Source organism: Triticum urartu, chromosome 7A, assembly GCF_056163025.1.
Source record: "Triticum urartu cultivar PI428250 chromosome 7A, HENAU_Tu73, whole genome shotgun sequence".
Lineage (NCBI taxonomy): Eukaryota > Viridiplantae > Streptophyta > Magnoliopsida > Poales > Poaceae > Triticum > Triticum urartu.
Genome location: NC_141879.1, coordinates 60349223 through 60371396, shown reverse-complemented (window position 1 = coordinate 60371396; position 22174 = coordinate 60349223). Strand labels below are relative to the sequence as shown.

General features: G+C 44.1%; 1 pseudogene; it reads left to right on the top strand.

Annotated features, from left to right (window-relative positions):
• The first annotated feature begins 425 nt into the window (after positions 1 to 425).
• Positions 426 to 20871, top strand: LOC147957762 (protein STRICTOSIDINE SYNTHASE-LIKE 10 pseudogene; annotated as a pseudogene).
• Positions 20872 to 22174: the final 1303 nt, after the last annotated feature.

The window sequence follows — 22174 nt, the reverse complement described above, 5'->3', positions numbered from 1 at the left end:
TGGGTGCATTATTAAACCCGGCATGTTTCGCGAGTTTGAACCCGTTTGAGTACTATCCGAACCCGAAATCCCACAAAACCCGTCAAAATACATTATTTAGCACGCATCGATTCATCCTGACTCAAGTGGCCAAAAGCCACAGTGCCCGAGCAGCCGAGCCCCACAGCATCGAGGCCCTGGAGTACAAATCAACCCCTCACTCGGTCGCTGTAGTGTTGCTCGCTCTTTAGGACTCTCTCTCCCGCACAACACGACACCTAAACCTAAACCTAGGTCCCCCAGCCGTCGCCTGCTGCTGTAATATGCTCCTGTTTTTCTTCCAATGTTGTTGTATTCCTTGAGTGCTTGTGGGGACGGGTTCCCCGTGGGTTTTGAAAATCCGATGGATTTAGGGGACGGGCAAAAATTTAACCCCACATACGTTGATGGGGACGGGGACGGGTTTGCGATTTTCTCGTGGGGATGGGTTTGGGCAAGCAAAACCCGGTGGGTTCCATTCCCGTTGCCATCTTGACGTGTGCCATACGCCGTGTGACGGCCGCAAGGTGAGCGCGGATATCGCTGGCAGGGTGGCCATGCGCAACAAGCGCCTCGGCGTCCGAGAGCATAGCTTCCTCCTCGGCGCCATCCTCCGGTCCGGCATCGGCGAGGAGAGCTACTGCCCGCGCAGCATCCTGGAGGGTCGCGAGGATTCGCCCACCCACCAGGACACGCTGGACGAGATGGACGCCTTCTTCCACGAAGCCATCGCCGAGCTCTTCCTCAGGAGCGGCTTTGCGCCCCGCGACATCGACGTGCTGGTGGACACACCAAAGGAAAACGACGACGAGGAACGGAAGGACGCAACGAAGGGTTGTCCCCTCGAGAAGCAGTCAAAGCGGCGGCGTAAGCGCCGCCCCAAATCCCGCCTTGACAGAAATAATGATCATATAGACCCAGCGTTAGAGCAGGGCGAACCACTGCCGGACCATGGCAACGCGGAGAATCAAACCGAACAAACCAACTCTGTCAAGGATAATAGTCTGGAGGACATAACACCGGACAGACGCCCGGAGCAACAAAATGCCCATCAAAGGTTGTTGCCACTGCAAGGAGTCTAAAAAGGCAGAAGCAAAGGCTCAAGGCGGCGCAAGACACACTCCAAATCAGATGGAGTAAAGTACTCAACACAGCAACGAAGTATGGCGGTAATCGCCTCAACAAGAGCTACCCGAAGCGGAAGTTGCTACCTGAATTCGATGAGGAGGCCTTAGATCCCCTGCAACCAAAAATTAAAATGGCCACCTGGGCGCGGATAGACGACCTCATGGCCAACATGGAGCGGCAAGCAACGCCGCACAGAAGCCAATACGCGATCCACGCAAGTGCTCGCATCAAAAGGACGGAGCAACTAGATCCATCTATGGACCACGCAAGCGCACTCCAGCACACGATGCAACACACCAAACATCCGAACACCACGGCGCGCCCAGATACAGGGGCGCCAAACACCCCCTATGTTTCACCGATGAGGTGCTGGACCATGAATTTCCAGAGGGATTCAACCCCGTAAACATAGAGGCGTACGACGGAACAACAGACCCTGGGGTCTGGATTGAGGACTATATCCTCCACATCCATATGGCTCGAGGAGACGATCTCCACGCCATTAAATACTTACCCCTCAAACTCAAAGGGCCAGCTCGGCACTGGCTTAAAAGCCTCTCCGAAAACTCCATTGGAAGCTGGGAAGAGCTCGAAGACGCTTTTGGGGCAAATTTTCAAGGGACTTATGTCCGACCTCCGGACGCGGACGATTTGAGTCATATAACTCAACAGCCCGGAGAGTCAGCCCGAAAGCTTTGGAACAGGTTTCTTACTAAAAAGAACCAAATAGTCGACTGTCCGGACACCGAAGCCTTGGCAGCTTTTAAGCATAGCGTCCGTGACGAATGGCTTGTCAGACACCTCGGCCAAGAAAAGCCGAGAACAATGGCAGCATTAACAAGCCTCATGACCCGCTTTTGCGCGGGTGAGGATAGCTGGCTAGCCAGATGCAGCACCAGCGACCCCAGTACATCCTAAGCTAGAGATGGAAACGGGAAATCACGGCGCAACAACAATAACAAACGCCGGAATAAAGAAGACAGCACGAAGAGCACGGCAGTAAACGGCGCATTCAAAAGCTCGCGGCCAAGTCAGCAAAAGCCGCCCTCTAAAGGCGCCAGAGACGAATTGTCCAGCCTAAACAAAATTCTGGACCAAGTATGTCAGATCCATAGCACCCCTGGTAAACCCGCTAATCATACCCACAGAGAATGTTGGGTCTTCAAGCAGTCCGGCAAGCTCAACGCCATACACAAGGGGGAGGATACACCAAGCGAAGACGAGGATGAGCCTCTCAAGCAAGACACTAGGGAACAAAAGATGATTCCACCAGAAGTCAAAACAGTCAACGTGTTACACGTGATCAAGGGAAGCAAAGCACACTCCCAGAGAGACATGCCCAAGGGCCTATCACAGCGAATTCCTACCACTTGTCGTCTCAAACGATCACTTTCGACCATCATGATTACTCAGCAAGTATCCGGCGTGCAGGATGGGCTGCCCTGGTATTAGACCCAATAATTAACGGATACCACTTTACACGAGCCCTGATGGACGGTGGCAGCAATTTAAACCTGATATACCAGGATACAATCCACGAAATGGGGATAGACCCAACGAAAATCCGCCATAGACCACAATGGGAGATACATCAGCGGAGGATTAAAAGCACTAAGATACATAAGATACGGGCCCTAACTAGGCAGGCTAGCCTTTACAGACACAATATGAACTAACTATATGCTTCTTTCTTGATTAGCGTGACATGCAAGTACGCGCGAGCGCCTACTGCTGTAGAGTTTCTAAATTGCTGCCTAACCAAAGCAACAGCAATGAGATCCAAATGCAGGACCTGAATTTAAAGGTTGATCACAACTATCAATATATAACAAATAACAACAACTTCAACATATTAATACTACTAGTTGTCAACCCGTGCATGCGCACGGTCTAGTGATTTTGAAAACATGAATTTTGAAATAATCGAAGATCTTTGTCTGTTAATATAGCAGGAGTTCAAAATATATTAGAACTTGGAATGCAACTTTTGAATATCTCCCAACTAATAATTATGCACCATGGAAATATGATTAACACTATGAGACAATTAAATTGGAGAGTGGAAATAAGCTATGGAGTTTTCAAGAAACATTTAGAATGAAATAACGTGAATGATTTGTCTCTAAGCGTAGCCCCATCAAAATACTTTTGCAATCAAAATGTGGTTCCTTAAGTTTTGATTTTAAGTTAGCATGCATGATTGATCAATCTCACTCACTGCATGCTCTGGACATCTCAAATAGCTTGATACACCTGCAAGAAATATCCTTGAAATATTAATGCACTTAAAAGCCTTATTAGCACATAAGTAGAAAATTACAGAAATTCACAACAGAAAAACTAATGCGAGAATCATATGCTGCCATAACCTGATTTCTTTTCTTGCATGCGAAGTTCTGATATGAGGAGATCGTATCAATGTGGTAGATTTGGCATTATTGCAATACATATACAAATTTTGAAAAAAAAAGTACCTTATAAGATACTGATGTGCAACGACAATGAAGATCGTGCTCTCGAGCAATCTATCTATCTTGAACATCGGATGCTTGTAATTATCAATGTCTTCAAATCCTGAGTAGCGATTTATAATTAAGCTTCCGTAATATTATTTTTCAGGTAAGTTATGATCAACAATTATTTTGCAAATTGTTAACTAAGCACTCTTTAATACCAGGGGATAATATAGAAGCATATAAAGAAGGCAGTATAGCTGGACACCCATATTCAGAATGCTGTGAATCATCCATCATGCATAACAAAGGTCAAATTTTAGGAGTGCACTGTTTGGTTGAAACATCTATATAAAGTAATTTTTGTAGTCTGAACCAAAACAACACAACAGAAAGCAAAATAAACATTACATACCTGCTACTTTGTCTACTCTTCGATTAATGAGGTGACCTATTTTTCAATCTGTAAGCTTGTGCTAATGAAGTTCAAGTTATCCATGACACATTTAGAGGAACCAATAGAATAGAATAAATGGAGTACGTGAACCTATAGGCAAAATGTATAGCCAAAACACAAAATACAATGATTCTTATATTAGATGGAAAAAACATTACTCGTAGCTTATAAAAGGAGCTTATAGTGAATACACTCATATTTTGTATAAAAGTTCTGTCTATTTAAGTGTATATAGAAACTTCTCAGAAGAAAAATCCAAGCTCTTGAAAAGAAACATTTTTTGGGCATTCATTGGGACAACACTTTCCAAAACAAAAGAACAGGCGTAAATATTTAATACTCCCTCTGTAAAGAAATATAAGAGCATTTAGATCACTATTTTAGTAATCTAAACACACTTATATTTGTTTACCGAGGAGTAGTGAGCAATAGTAGGTCAAACGTGTTACCTTCTCTGATACTTTAACCAATATGATGCGGCCTAGAACAGACAATAGCAACTTTTGAAGGTCTATGAGATCATATAACCACCTATGTATGCTTAGTTAATCTAGTTTGCAACTAACATATGATTACCTCAAAATAACCCTGACCCGAGACCATACGGATGGTTTCTCACACACCTTTGGACCTAGAAGTTTTTAGCCCGGCGTAGAAACTGTAAACAATCTACAACATAAGAAGGCTGAAACTTGATCTGAACAACATCAAGGTAAGCACTGTGAATCAGGAACTAAACTTCAAAACCTTTCACTACAATGGTTTTTTACTTGAGAAACGATGCACCAACCGCTGATTTGGTCTGTAGGGACAAAAGCAACAGTAACAGTTAGCACTTGCTGCATAATATGGGGAGAAATAGGACGACATGAAGATGACAAAACTTGACATTTTCTGTTTTCCAGACAGAGCTACTTTTTAACACTATCGAGGAGATGAACAGAGTGCCGTTCAGCTTTACCATGAGGTTAACTTGAGCATCTTTTTCGATCTCCCGTATTGCTTAAAATAGATGCTGCTAAGGTGCCATGTTTTTGACCTTGTGTATGCATATACATTCCATGTCTGCAAATAAGAATATATAAAACAAAAGTGCAGACAACACTATAAAGAAAAAAATCACCAGAACAGAGTATGGTTTGTGCTTTTATGATGCGCGTGTCCTATTAGATAATTGGGTAAGCATAAAACTGAAAGTACAGATCCAACTACAAACTTGTAGTTTTTCCTATAAGATTTAAGAAGCAGAGAGAGGTAGACTGAAGAAACGCTACAAAACGACTAATTCAGTTTCCAACAAAATAAGTAGAGGTTCTTGAGTTCACTCTGCAAAAGCCAGAAGTACGGCCACATCTTTCTTGAACTGAATCCCCTAACTGTATTGTATGGCACCCACAAAACAAAACCATCGTATTAATATGTATCTAGATAGGTCTGAAACAAAACACTTATCATCTAAATCCTCAAAACGAAACTCTAAGGTTTTACTTGTTCTTTGAGACCATGTCTCACAACATCATAATAATCACTAAAAATACAAACCTATTGCATCCTTGCTAGCTCCTTAATTACCTATACTGCAATCAGTCTACCATAGTCGTTTGGCTCTGTAGCTTTCCCAACAATGGCATCTATTCGATCTGATTCAGGTAGCATGGGTGGATGCATGAGATAATTGCTGCTACTCATCTGGCTTAGGCCCGTCGATTGCTGACTGCCACTACTATCTTGCTGCTACTCAACACCAGGTGACGTCGTCATCAGCCAGACTTAGCATGACATGTCTAGTGAACTACTTGCGTGATCAACCCCCCTCTTCTGCTACTCTTCAAATTGTTCTGTAAAAGTTACAGAGGCACTTACCTTCCTCCAGGAGAGGATCCTCATGTAGATTTAATTGGTACAATCTCCTAGGAGGATCTGTTGTTGTTCATGATATTAATAGGAGGAGGAAATCAAGAGAACGCCTAGAGGAATCCATTGTTGTTCTTCCCTTTAAGGGCCGCAGCGCCATAAGACTGCCGTACTTCCTCCAATCTGCGGCCTACGGCCTCAGCAGCTATGGTGGTTGTTCAATCCAACTCAAACTCTTATTGATGCACCTCCTTCTCCACGGCATCGTTCATCGTGGTTTGCAATTTGACTTGGCATGGAAGCTAAGGAGATTGAAAGGATCTCCATCTCCGCTAGACCAATGAAGATGGATTGCAGCCAATCCTTCTTGGGGCAGAGTTTAGAACCAATGGAATTGGGGAGAGGTTTGGCTGGCTGGATCGTTTATCTAGATTCATTGTTGCGTGAAGTCTGGTTTTCATCTCTACAACTGTGGAAGCCTTGTGGGCCCTATGATTAAAGGTCGGTTTTCATCTCTACAATCATGGCAGGATTGTGGGCCCTATGATTAATCTTGTTACTCAAGGATTATATGAGTTAATCCAGAGTGTAAAAATTTGGTCCCACCGGATGAATGGTTAGTATTTTCTAATTAACATGGTAACTTTTTGAGAGTCTGTAATTAGTATAGGTATAGACTAGATTATTTTGAAATATATGTTTATAATGAATATTTGGTTCAATTTGAAGAAACATAATTTTCATAGGAACTGATTGTCAAATTTCAAAACAATGAGCTATCAATATTGAAAACGTCCTAAATTGTGACCTAGAGGTGGTAAATAATAGATATATCGTTCACTGCTTATCCTTGCCAACTACAGCCTGAAGAGACTGAAGAGTGTTGAGAGATGCAGCAAGATCCTAAGCCCAAATGTTCCATCCGTCTACTCATGAAGGAGCAACATAAGAGATCCCAAACCCTTTGGAGATTATCGCAAAAGAAATTTGAGTGCTCGGGACACAACGAGTCACAGAGCCACATGAAAATCAAGGAAACTCGTAGCCGGAGGAGAAAACTATATACTACTCATCAGTGGCCATTAACAACCTTGCTGAGCAAGAGGAGAAATAAAACTACACAGACTGTTTTGTTTTGCTGGGCAATACAACATCAACAAGGGAAGCAACAAATATACACCCAAAAAACCATGGACCCAGTTTAGGAAGCGAGATTGGTTCGTAGAAAAAAATACTATATGAGCTAGTATGTGAATTAAGCTGTCAAAGATTACACTTTTTTTGTTAGAGGTGATAGTTTTATGCATCTAGTTTATTCCAAAAACATTTTCTGCCTCAAGTTTAGCTTAAAAACTACATGGGACCTTGAGCATCGCGGATTCAGAACATGTTTAACAGTCGGAAGTACCAAATAAGATGGCGCAATGCAGCCGCAACCATAGCAAGGAAAATATTTTGGTCGCCGTTCAGTCACAAAACAGAAATGTGGGACACCATCACCACAGCCCCAAACCCATCCCAAGAAATGTCCATGGTGCAATGGCCAACATAAAATTACCACGACTCGATGGTTGTGCACACAAGTCAGGAGAGTAATCATGCAAAAGAAAGGAAGAGATTGGATCACCTAGGTCGTAGTCAGAGAAGAAGTGTTCACCGGAGGCGTCAGAGGAGGGACAGTAGGTGTGATTTGCGCCGAGTCCCATCTCCGATCCGGCCTAGGAAACAACAAAAAAAATTTGAGCTACAGAAACTGATTAGCTAGCGTAGCAAAATAAAAGAAACGCCCATTTGTCTAGCTAGCATAGCAAACAACTGACAATCAAACATATAGCTAGATTAAATATATCCATCCAAGATGAGTCAAAAATATTGTTAACACATGCATGATGGCTCCCTCCAAGCACATAAGGATAGCACTTGTTCTATCTATACATGCACATCAACACTACATCAGTTAATAAGCAAGCGTTTTCTTTCTATTTGATGATAGCCATTATTAACAAATCAACATCCCAGCATAGGCAAGGATCCTACCAAAGCTAGAACATGGACCACTACCAAACCATGTAACATGCAATGCAAAAAGATATAGAAATGGATAAAACAAAGCATATTCGTCGAGGCACAACAGAATCTTGCATAGGCAAAAAAAGCATAGTAGCAGGCTAGCAGCAACATACACACATGGCCTCTTAAAGCACAAGTATTATGACATGTTTAATCGACAAGAAAGAAATATGAGTACAATCCCAAGATCATGGTAGTGGCCGGAAGACCACCACCAATACACACATGATGACAACAATTGCCCACAGCTCAATGAACAGACCTTCTAAAAGCAGAGGGAGAGAGAAGGGGCTCACCGCAACCCATGTAGCCTAACATGGAAGTCCCGACGATGTACGGTATGGTTCACATGCTGTCGACTGGTAGTCAAGTCCCAGTGGAGGTAGGTCGCTGTGCTGTCGGCTGGTAGTCAAGTCCCAGTGGAGGTAGGTCGCTGGTGACGTGACGAGATGCTCTCGAATCATAATATGCTTGGCAGATCAGCGACACATGTTGCCTGTACCAAAAAGAGAGCACCGCACATACATGTAGATGCACTGATACAATAAAGTGTTTCTTCATAGCAGCAAGGACAATTGCCATATCGTCAATGGACAAGCACATGTGTAACCAAATAGAGATAACAAGGTGGTGCAAAGCAATCACAACTACAACAACACAGCAGCCAACAACAACAGCAGACTCAGAGTACTAAACTTGAGGGCTAAATCCACTAACTATCAAGCCAGAATCATCACGAGACGCACAACCCAAAATCCTAGAAATTGCCATGGAATTAAATGAACCACGAATGGATGGCCGTGGGCACGCAGAGTAGAAGAGAAAGCGAAGTAGTGGGACCAACTGAGTGGCTTACCTAGGCAAGCAGTGGTCACTAGAGAAGAGGCGCCGATGAAGCCACCACCTCCATGGGGGTGCTGGCACCGCCTGATGTAACCGTTGCACCTATAGGTACCTGCTCTGGACCTCAATCTTGTGTGTTGCACTGCAAGATGAAGCTCTCTCACTCCTTGAGCATCTCAAAAATCTCCCTAGTGGTCTGCCCACTAAGGCCTTCAATGGAAGAAATCAGAAATCATGTCTATCATCTGCACCCAGGAATCAAAATGTAAGTATTGGAGTTCAAACCAGCTGCATGACCATTATGTGGCGAAATAATTTGCATACTATTTTGGTTTGCCAGGAATTACAGAAAATATTTCAACATTACAAGTGAATTCATTCTGTGGTCGAGTAAAACGTCTTCCAAGTCGCGGCCACTTTGTTAATTTGTTGTCAAGTAATAAACAGAGATGACATGTGAATTAAGTTGCCAAAGTTTATACTTGTTTTGCCAAAGGTGATAATTTTCTGCATCTAGTTTATTCCAAAGATCATCTTCTACATCAAGTTTAGTTTAAAAACTACATGGGACCCTGAGCATCATAAATTCAGAACATGTGTAACAATTAGAAGTGCCAATTAAGATGGTGAAACGCAGCCGCAGCCGTAGCAAGGAAAATAATTTTGTCCTCAGTCATTCACAGAAACAGAAATGTAGATTATAGCAAACACCATCACCACAGCCCCAAACCCAGCCCAAGAAATGCCCATTGTGCAATGGCCAGTATACAATTACCACGGCTCGATGGTTGTGGACACACAGGGAATGAGAGTAATCATGCAAAATAAACGAAGCGAGTGGCTCACCTCGGCTGTAATCAGAGAAGAAGTGTTCATCGGAGGCGTTAGAGGAGGGAGAGAGCTCCAGGGAGAGCAGGTGTGATTTGCGCCGGGGCCCAGCTAAAAGAAACTACATATATTGTTCAGCTCTAGAAACTGATCAGCTAGCATAAGAAATTAGAAGAAGCACCCTTTGTTCAGCTAACATAGCAAACAATTGACAATCAAATAGACAACTAGATTAAATATTCATCCAAGACTAGTCATAAAGATTGCTAGCACATGCATGATGGCTCCCTGCAAAGCACACAAAGATAACACTTGTTCTATCTATATGTGCCCAGCAACACTACACCAGTTAATAGGTAATAGTTTTCTTTCTACTTGACGATAGCCATTATTAACAAATCAACATCCGAACATAAGCAAGGATCCTACCAAAGCTAGAACAAGGACCAATACCAAACCTGTAACTTGTAGTGCAAAAAAGGTACATAAATGGATAAACCGAAGAATATTTGTCGAGGCACAACAGAATCTTGCATGGGCAACAAAGCATGGTAGCAGCCACATACACACATGACCTCACAAAGTACAACTATTATGATATGTTTAATCGACATGAAATATGACCACAATCCCAAGATCATGTCAGTTGCCGGAAGACCACCACCACTACACACAGCATGACGACAACAGTCGCACACTAGCTAAATGGCCATACCGTCTAAGGGCAGAGAGAGAGAGAGAGAGAGAGAGCAGGGGCTCATCGCAACCCATGTAGCCGGACATGGAGGTCCCAACGATGTCCGGTATGACTCACGTGTTGTCGGATGGCAGTCAGGTCCCAGTGGAGGTAGGTCGCTGATGACAAGAAGCTCTGGAATCCTATGCTTGGCAGATCAGCGACACTAGTTACCTGTACCAAAAAGAAAGCACCATTCATATGTGATACGTCTCCAACGTATCTATAATTTTTGATTGTTCCATGCTATTAAATATTCTTTTTTGGATGTTAATGGGCTTTATTTAGACAATTTTATATTATTTTTGGGACTAACCTATTAACCGGAGGCCCAACCCAAATTGCTGTTTTTTGCCTATTTCGGTGTTTCACAGAAAAGGAATATCAAACGGAGTGAAACCTTCGGGAGAGTTATTTTTGGAACAAACGTGATCCGGGGGACCTGGAGTGGACGTCAAGAAACAATCGAGGAGGCCACGAGGCAGGGGGGCACGCCCTCCACCCTCATGGGCCCCTCGTTGCTCCACCGACCTACTTCTTCCTCCTATATATACCTATGTACCCCGAAAACATCCAGGAGCACCACGAAACCCTATTTCCACCGCTGCAACCTTCTGTACCCAAGAGATCCCATCTTGGGGCCTTTTCCGGAGCTCCGCCGGAGGGGGCATCGATCACAGAGGGCCTCTACATCAACTCAATGGCCTCTCCGGTGATGTGTGAGTAGTTTACTTCAGACCTTCGGGTCCATAGTTATTAGCTAGATGGCTTCTTCTCTCTCTTTGGATCTCAATACAAAGTTCTCCTTGATTCTCTTGGAGATCTATTCGATGTAATCTTCTTTTGTGGTGTGTTTGTCGAGATCCGATGAATTGTGGGTTTATGATCAAGATTATCTATGAACAATATTTGAATCTTCTCTGAATTCTTTTACGTATGATTGGTTATCTTTGCAAGTCTCTTTGAATTATCAGTTTGGTTTGGCCTACTAGATTGATCTTTCTTGCAATGGGAGAAGTACTTAGCTTTGGGTTCAATCTTGCCGTGCTCGATCCTAGTGAATGTAGGGGAAACGACATGTATTGTATTGTTGCCATCGAGGATAAAAAGATGGGGTTTATATCATATTGCATGAGTTCATCCCTCTACATCATGTCAATCTTGCTTAAAGTGTTACTCTGTTCTATGAATTTAATACTCTAGATGCATGCTGGATAGCGGTCGATGTGTGGAGTAATAGTAGTAGATGCAGGCAGGAGTCGGTCTACTTGTCACGAACGTGATGCCTGTATACATGAGCATGCCTAGATATTCTCATAATTATTTGCTTTTCTATCAATTGCTCGACAGTAATTTGTTCACCCACCGTAATACTTATGCTATCTTGAGAGAAGCCACTAGTGAAACCTATGGCCCCGGGTCTATTTTCCATCATATTAATCTTCCATCAACAAGCTATTTCTATTACCTTTTATTTTGCAATCTTTACTTTTTATCTTTATTATAAAAATACCAAAAATATTATCTTATCATATCTATCAGATTTCACTCTCGTAAGTGACCGAGAAGGGATTGACAACCCCTTTATCGCGTTGGTTGCAAGGTTCTTATTTGTTTGTGTAGGTACGAGGTAACTCGCGCCTGGTCTCCTACTGGATTGATACTTTGGTTCTCAAAAACTGAGGGAAATACTTACGATGCTTTGCTGCATCACCCTTTCCTCTTCAAGGGAAAACCAATGCAATGCTCAAGAGGTAGCAATATGCATGTAGATGGAATGATACAATAAAGTGTTACTCCGTAGCAGTAAGGACAATTGTCATATGATCAATGTACGAGCAGATGTGTAACAAAATAGAGATAACAAGGTGGTGCAAAGTAACCACAAAAATAGCAGCAAGGAAAATGATGATTGCATAAGTATACCAACTAAGCATGGTGCTATTATGCTGCAAACAAAATCGTGTGATTCAGACCAAGTACTTAGCCAGCTTACTACCAATCTGAAGTGCTCATTCTCCGCACTAGCATTAGTTATACAACACAAGTACAAGAAAAATTACATTAAAGATTCAGTCAAGCCGCACATTGACACTCGAGGCTAAGAACTAGATTTCAAGAATTTGATGTCATTTTGAGTGAGCAAACCCAAGTGAGTTCTCTAAACAGAGCATAAAAATTCATCACAGATACATTCATCACCTGACATAAACATTTGACGTAATCCATATCCCACCAGTTAGCAGGTACCAACCAAAAGAAGCAATATACATCTACAAGTAAATAAAGTCTGGATTTAATCAAGACTAGACTGGTAAAAAAAGTAGCTTCAGAGCCACTTATTTCTTGCTAGTTTAATATACGCTAGCAATACATGCAAAACCATGTGCTAGAAGCAAAATTAAGGCAAACTATCAAAAACTAGCATAGGTTAATCAATAGGGAGGGAGCGCAGCTGCCAAATCCTAACCTTGACAAGCTCTGGGACCTGCTTCCATCACGGCAGCTGCTGACCTCCATGGAGAACAAGCACATGGAGCTTCCATGGCTTCCCGTGTGTGGTTGTGGAGAAGGAGCCTATCCGAGACGCTTGCGTGAGGAAGGAAACAAATTGTAAAAGAGAAGAAAGGGGAAGGGAAGGGGAGAGGAGCAAATCAAAGAGGAGTGGGAGTACCTTCATGATGGCGTGACAGAGCAATCAGACTGCATCTGTTGAGGCCATTGACGAATCCACTTGATCTGGACGCCGCCAGCCTGAGGTGAGGTGAGGAAGAGACGGTCGCGTCGTCGACCGAGCACAAGCATGTGGAGTGGATGTCGTCATCATCATGGTGACACTGGCGGATAGATTTAAGAGCCGCTAACCGACCGGCTCAGTTGCATGTATAACAAAATGTCAAGCGACTGTCCTGCTCCAGAAATTTTGGCTGCATGTATAACAAAAGGAAAGGCAGGTAGATCAACATACAGCAGAAGCAACATACAATCATAGCATCTCTTCCTTCATTTTCAAGTGTCTAAAATATATAAATAATGATTGTGAAATTTGAGGCACAATCAAATGAAAGCAGATTCGCATAATCAGTTAAACTTCTAGGCACTATAGAGAACACTTTTAGTGGTACTTTGATCTTATAGCATGTATTGTTATAAGGATGCAAACTGCACGACTGATTTCACAAAAATTGTCATCGGCACTTTTGGAAAGTGAGTTGCTAATTAAGGACAGGCACAATGGGCATCTAGGAAACTAAAGGTAGATGCTACTCCATGGGGTAGAGTTTCTAAATACAGGTGGCCAACGTAATTCATTCAGTCTAAAATTTCAGGTGCTGCAAAGGATTGTGCTTCATTTGTTTAAGAAGACAAGTTGGATGACAGGACATCCCCTCTTGTTCTCTCTTAAAAAATAATTTCTATGCAAATTAGTGCCAGAGAAAGGACACTAACAGAGGGAAAGTGGAGACAAGAGAAATACTTACATTTGTCTGTCTATTGCGTCAGAGCAGCGGGAGAGCGGCGTCCCGGGAAGGGAAGAAGGAAGCACACAAAGCACCTACGCGCATAAGGTAGGGGGAGCAGCCAAATCGAAACATGTTCATATTGCAGCACACAGAAAGTGGTTAATGGAGAAGGCTAGCTTGTCACTATTTTTTTTTAATTTTCAGAAGTAGAAAATTTGCTGGAGAAGCATTTTTTGTCACATATATGGCTAGAATAATTTGCACAAGCATTATTTGAAGCAATAGTTATAACTTGCAGCAAGCTTACCACTCCAAGCAGTCACCCTTGCATTTCTGCCCTTCTAGTTTCCTTGCACGCACGCTGTCTTGAAGAGCTGAGTGAGATGAGCCATCACACATCTCGTTCCAGTGTTAAATATGCATGTTAAATATGCACCTTCTGAAAACATTTTCATTTGTTAGTTATATATTAACTGCTGATATAGGTAAAGAAGTATATCATAGTAGCCGATGTTGGTGTGAAACCACCATCATTGTGAAAACATATCAGCTTGAGAACTGATAAAGAATTATTTTGGTACGAAGGGAGTAATTGATAATGCTTGAAACAAAACCTAAAACTATAGTGAGTGCTTTGTCACTTTTGCTGTCTCGACACCGTCAAGGACGTGTTGTACAACTTGCAATAGTGGCTACCGGACACGGCAATTAACATCCCAATGCATTCATAGTCGACCACCAATATGCTCAATAATGGGAGTGGAGGGTCGATGCAGCAAAAGACTAAGGAAAAGCATCTAGTAACCCTAAGAAAACCAAGAAAGGAAAGAGGATGATTATACTTTCCAACGCATCTAGTACCATCAGATCTGCTATATGGTTACATCATCCAATCTAGTCTCAAGAGATTGACTGATACTTATACAATCAAATGTGATTAGCTCCTCCCTTTGGAAAAATCAACTAGTGCCAAAACTGATAAGTCGGCATTGAACAACACAAAACCAGCTGATACCACATTGGTAGCAAGCAAACTAACAGTCTGACATTTCTATGGAGCCAAGCCTCTAGAAATTTCATAAACTACACAAAGTTAACCTGTCTCTCTTCTAGTAGAAATTGAACAAATTAAGATACTACTGTAGGTTTTGTGCTTGAACCAAAAAATGCTACATAAAAATAATAAGCATGCACTATAGGTTTTGTCCTTGAACCAAATAATGCTGCATAGAAATAATAAGCATGTACTGTACGACATGCGTATTCGTCATAAACGTGATGCTCCAGGTTTTAACCTGTAAAAATGGAACCAAAATGTGCTCTTGTGCCAGTCCAGTACGTCCAACTGCAAATCAGATCTTGGAGGTAAATTTAAGAAAACCCAGAAAGGAGAGATGATGATTATATTTTCCTTCCTACACAACATCTCGTCTAGTACCAACAGATCTGCTATATAATCACATCATCCAATCGATCCTCAGGAGGTTGAGTGGTACTTACACAATTAAATGTGATTAGCTCATCCCTTTGAAAAAGCAACCAATACGGAAACTGACAAGTCGGCATTTAACAGCGAAACTTGGCTTGCCAAAATTCTAGGCATCTAAAATAAAAAAATAATGATTGTGAAATTTGAGGCACGATGAAAGTAGGTCCGCATAATCAGTTAAACTTCCAGGCACTACACAGCCCACTTTTAGTGTTAATGTTGATCTTATAGCATGTACTGTTACAAAGATGCAAACTGCACTACTGATTTCACAAAAATTGCCATTATCACTTTTGGAAAGTTTGTTGCTCAATAAGGACAGGCACAACGGGCTTCTTCATAACTAAAAGTCAGTACTTTTGGCCGATCCTGGGAGAATTGGCCCCCTCCCCAGCTTCTCATAGAATCTCCAACCCTCATTTGTTTGACCATCCTAGCTAGTTAGAGCCTAATTAGCTTGGAATGTCTTGCAAGTTGTACTCCAAGACTTATATTCTGTAGATTCAAGATAGTTGTACTCTAATACCAAGGCCAAATTGAAGCAAATATTCCTACAATAGCTATACTCTGTAATCCATACAAATGACCACTAACCCTGAACCAAGTTGCATCTAGTTTATCATTTGTGTTACTGATCGAAAGCAGCACAACAACACCTAACTATAACAAGATGACCTTTATAAGGGAAAAATTCATTGCTTTAGAAGACGAAATTAGAACTCAAGAGGACAGCAGCAAGTATGGCAAATTAAAAAAACTATACTGACAGGGAGCAGACTAAAAGGGCTCCCCCTTGTTCCCCAAAACATGTCATTTCAGATACTAGAGGTCTAAAAACACAACTTTGACTACCAAGTTTTACTATAATGTGGGTCAAAGATTCTGGGAGTAGCTGAGGAGAGGGGCGATTCTGGAAGAATCCGCCAAAAGAAGCCCTTAAAGGTACATGATACTACATAGGGTAAAGTTTCTAAATACAGGTGGCCAATGTATTTCATTCAGTCTGAAACTTCAAGTGTTGCAAAGGATTGTGCTTCATTTGTTCAAGAAGACAAGTTGGATTACAAGACATCCCCTCTTGTCCTCTCTGAAGAAATAATTTCTATGCAAATTAAGCCCAGAGGAAGCACAAGAACAGAGGGTAAGGGGAGACAAAGATAAATACTTACATTTGTCAATCCATGGCGTTAGAGCAGCGGGATAGCGGCGTCCCACGAAGGGAAGAAGGAAGCACATGGAGCACCTGCACGCGCACATCAGGGAGGGAAGTGGCCAAATCAAAACCTGTTCATATAGCATAGAAGCACACACAAAGTGGTTAATGGAGAAGGCTAGCTTGTTACTAAATTTTTTATTTTCAGAAGTAGAAAATCTAAACGATAGACAAACAAATTGGTGTGGAAATTTGCTGGAGAAGCATTTTTTTCTCATGTACATGGCTAGAATAATTTGTAGAAGCATTGTTTGAAGCTATATTTACAACTTGCAGCAAGATTACCACTCCAAGTAGTCACAACTTGCAGCAAGCTTACCACTCCAAGTAGTCGCAACTTGCATTTCTGCCATTCTCCTTTCCTGGTACACACGCTGTCTTCAAGAGTTGAGTGAGATGAGCCATCGCACATCTCGTTGCAGTAGAAGCCAGGGACCAGATTGTCTCAACTAAAGAAGCAGCATCAAGGGTGAATTCTTTACTTATCTAAAATTCAGAATACAACAAGTTAATCCCCAGTTCATTACACATGGCAGAAGCAGCCGCATATGAAATTAACTTAACCCAGGAAGGAACCTCAAATAAAATAAAACTAGAAATATAACTTGAGAATAAATAGAAATCAATCCGTCTGTTCATTACCACATTGCGGAAACAACTTGTTGAATTAACCCACAATAGTGCAAGCTTGGGCTGTCACTGGTCAGTGACATAAAAAGTGAATTTGAAGGTAATTTTTCTGAGTTGCTAGTTATGAACAGCATATCATTTATGTAAAGGTAGAGTTAAAGTTTCAAATTTGAAGGCATATCATGGCAGGTGAGTGAAATGCCACAGGTTAAATATGCACCTTCTGAAAACATTTTCATTTTTTGGTTATATATTAGCTGATGTTGGTCCGAAACAACCATCATTGAGAGTAAAACTATAGTGAGTGCTTTGTCACGTTTGCCGTCTCAACACCGTCAAGGACGTGTGGTAGAACTTGCGGGAGTGGCTACCGTACATGGCAATTAACATCCTGACGCATTCCTAGTAGACCACTATGCTGCCGAATAATGGGAGTGGAGGGTCCGTGCAGCGAAAGACTCTGGAAAAACATCTAGTAAATTTAAGAAAACCAAGAGAGGAAAGATGATGATTATATTTTCCAACGCATCTAGTACCATCAGATCTGCTATGTGGTTGCATCATCCAATCCAGTCTCAAGAGATTGAGTGATACTTGTGCAATCACATGTGATTAGCTCCTCCCTTTTGAAAAAGCAACCAGTGCCAAAACTAATAAGTCGGCATTGAACCAAAACCAATTGATACCACATTGGTAGCAAGCAAACTACCAGATTGACATTGCTATGGAGCCAAGCCTCTAGAAATTTCATAAACTACACAAAGTTGACCTGTCTCTCTTCTTCTAGTAGAAATTGAACAAATCAAGATATATACTACTGTAGGTTTTGTGCTTGAACCAAAAAATGCTGCATAGAAGTAATAAGCATGTACTGTATGTGATGCGTATTCGTCATAAAAGTGATGCTCCAGTTTTAAGCCTGTAAAAATGGAACCAAAACGTGCTCTTTTGTCTGGGCAGTACGTACAATTGCAAACCAGATCTTGGCTAGGGTTCGATTCCAATGGTGTCTGCGCTCCGAGGATGGAAACTCATGAGGGGAGGGGAGGAAGGGAAGGGCGTTGGAGAAGAGCGAATCAAAGATGGGCGGGCGAGAGACAAGTTACCTTGACGAGCAGGAGCGTCCCTAGCCCGAGTGAGCACGGAGGAAGCTCCATGCTGGCGTCGCCGGCAAGCAAGAAGAGCGGACGGAGGTTGTGCCCGGTGCGCGAGTGATCGAGAGCTCCAGTTCAAATATCTTAAAGGATCTGGGGACGCCGACCGACCTCCTCCTCGCTCGAGGGGTGGGGAGGGGAGGGGGCGGCGGTGAGGTCCGAGTCTCCGAGGGAGATGGGGCGTTGGGTGGCAGCACCAATGTGGTGTTGTGTGTGGGTGTGGGTAGGGGAGCAATGAATGAATCGGTCGGGGGAAGTCGATGTGATTTCGCCGTTTCGGTTTACCCACGTCGGATTGCTTCTTGTTCATTAGAGAATTGTTGCGTTCCACAGATCGATCTCATGCCAATCTCATCTCAGCGGTCCGTCCGTGTCTACTGTTAGATCTTCTCTTTCTTTCTTGGTACTAGTACTAGTATTAATCAATCGTTTCACTGGCCTTCCATTAATGATTGGTCAACCTCATCTTTCACTGATCGATTTCTCGCTCATTGTCAAATTTATCTCCCATGGATTGATCCTTCTTTCTTGTGAACCCATCTCAGCGGCACGTCCAAATCTAACAGTGATCCTCTCATTGCTTGTTGCTAATGTGCACACACATCGATCCATGCGTAGTACCTGACATCATCCTCACGCGCACATATGCACTACTACTAGTAGCTAATTAATTTGAATGCATGCATGTATGTCTAATTGTGTACGAACGACGTGCTCCCCACTAACAGCAGCGTCTCAACTACCTTGTGTAACTAGTCTAGTGCAAGGAGCAGACATAGGCGGAGATGGCCGCTCAAGTGCGGATCTGCAGCTGCCACCATGCATTGTCATCCCGCTTGCAGCTTCGGCGACCATTGTCCACCGCGCAACACACAAATAGCCCCCCTCAAAAATCGATCACGGTCGTCCATGCATAAACTGGTGGAGAGAGAGAGAGAGAGAGAAACCTGGTTCGGCCTAGGCCTGACCTAGGGCCCACATCTCTCTTACGAGGCCGCACTTCGGGCGCAAGAGCGGGAGTGGACCGAAATAGTTAAAATCATTTGGCCTAAGAACGGGAGGTGGTGGGGCGCTCCTAGCGGCGCCTACTCAGGGCAACAAGGCCATCCTAGCGGTGGTGATGTGGTCGTGATGGCAGCGAGGCATTCTCTACGGACAGCGCTGCAACGATCTCTATTGGCATCGCGGTCGTCTGCAAGGACACTTAGCTCCTCCATCGTCATGAATTCGGACCACTCCGGTCGTCGTGTTGGAGGAAGAACCGGTCGCGGCCGCACCCTAGCCTTCCCTCTCCAATCTCCTATAGGCTATAGCAACCCTGACGCCGGTCGTCCTCCAGCGGGAGCGGCACGACCGTTGATCTCTTCTAATGAGGCCATTCTGCGGAGCACCGCCACAAGGCGGAAAGCGTCGATGATGTCTAGTGGCGGGGATGCGTGCACCATGAGGTGGCACCGGGTTTTAGATCCATGCACGACGGTCGAGTCGGTATGACGTGGTAGCTAGCTATACACTGTTGAAGACTTTTTCTTTTGAAATGAAACTATTGAAGATGAGATCATTATATACAATAGATGGATCGATTGATCCGCAAGCTTCGACGCCTCCCGGGCACAACAGCTGCCCCTGCCGCCCGGAGAAGTGCACGGGCCGGAGAGCGTCGCCTTCGACGCTCAGGGCCGAGGCCCCTACAGCAGCGTCTCCGACGGCCGCATCCTGAGGTGGAATGGGCCCAAGCTTGGCTGGACAACATACGCCTACGGACCAGGCTACGACAGCGAAACGTGCACGACATCCAGGTTTGGCACGGAGGCGGACATAGAGAACCGCTGCGGTCGCCCACTTGGTCTGCGCTTCAACCAGAAAACGGGTGACCTCTACGTGGCCGATGCGTACAAAGGCCTTATGCGTGTGCCGCCCGGCGGCGGGGAGGCCACCGTGTTGGTCGATCAGATTGATGGCATGCCGCTGCGTTTCACCAACGGGGTTGACGTCGATCAAGTCACCGGTCAAGTCTACTTCACCCATAGTTCGATGAACTACGACAGGTCAGAACACGAGATGTCACCAAGACCGGGGACTCCACGGGCCGCCTCATGATGTATGATCCACGAACATCGGACGCCACCGTGCTCCAACCAAGGATGACATACCCGAATGGCGTCGCGCTCAGCGCCGACCGCACACACCTCGTGGTCGCATCTACTGGCCCGTGCAAGCTGCTGAGGCACTGGATCAAAGGGGTCGACGCGGGCAAGTCCGAGCCTTTGGCCGACCTGCCGGGCTACCCAGATAACGTGAGGCCCGACAGGAAAGGAGGCTACTGGGTGGCGTTGCACCGTGAGAGAAATGAGCTGCCCTTTGGTCGTGATAGCCATCTTCTTGCTGTGAGGGTCGCTGCTGATGGGAAGATAGTCGAGGAGATGAGAGGGCCAAAGAAAGTCAGGCCAACCGAGATCATGGAAAGAGATGACGGCAAACTCTACTTGGGCTCGGTGGAGCTTCCTTATGTCGGCGTAGTAAAAAGGAAGTAGAGAAGTAGAGTATAGTAGATATAGGATGGATTTAGTTTCTTATTATACTTGCAGCTAAATGTAACGCTCCAGTTTCTTTTTGTTATAGGCAAACTATTGTAATGCATATTTTTAGAGATCTTTTACAGTACACCTAAGATATATTAGCCATCCATTTAAGTGGACGAACGTTCCAGATTTACCAATACTACAACACGATTTGGGTAGTATGTATATTATGACGGTAGGGACATTTTGGGTGGTAATCAGTTAAAACTCGGCCAGGCCAAGGACGCGCTGAGGTCACCGACGCACGCAGGCGGACCCAGCAATTCGACGGAGCCGCCCACCACGCCGCTCGGTGGCGTTCTACTCGGACGCTCGGCGGCCTTTGTCCATCACACGGAGCCCCACGCCACAGACACCAACTCCGGCCATTGCTCCGAGATCAATTCCTTCCCCGTGTCACCACTGGCGCCCATCGTAAGCCCCCCTCCCTCACGAAGATAGCTCCGTCCCTCGTCTTTATCTCTCCTCCGGTTTCTTGTGTGTTTTGGTCATTCGTGCCGAGTGCTGGGTGTCTGTGCTAGCTTAACGATGGGTGTGTGCGCGCGGGGGGCGCTGGAGCGTAGTGTGTGATGGATTGATGTGTGCTGGCGGCTGCGTACAAAATTGTATACTAATCAATACATACCTGCATGAGCCTTGAGCGACATAGGCTTGCTAGCCCACTCCAACTTGCAGCCTTGCTAACTCACACCGCCATGGACGAGGGTGCGCGCCGGGAGGATTGCAGGCAGCGTCAAGATGATGGAAGTCTTGGTGGGGGCGGCGGCCTGCAAGTGGCGTTGGGATGCGAAGGTTGGGGGTGGCCGCCGGCGGCCTGTAGGCTGGGTCGACTGTGATTGTTGGCGGCGGTGTGTCGGGATGCTGAAGGCTGGGGACGACAATGTGCAGATGAATTATATTTTAATTAATTATCTAAATCGTTACAGTTAAAAGTCAGAAAGGAGAAATTTATCCCTAATTGGGAATTATTAAGACCGTTGGATTAGTTAGTATGATGTATCGTAAAATATCTTTAAAAAATTTCGAACATGCTGCTCGTGTGTATCATATACTCTCTCTATCCCGAATTACTTGTCATAGGAATGAATGTTTCATTTCAGCGAAAGTAGTTCCAGACGAAGGGAGTACTAAAGAAGGAACCGGTTCTGCTAGAAAAATCATTTCGCCTTATCTGAGGAATAAGGGCTAGTAGTTGCTGTCAAAAAGAAACTGTACACACTCCGTGCTGAGGGCGAGGTACGCCTAGGAGATGAAG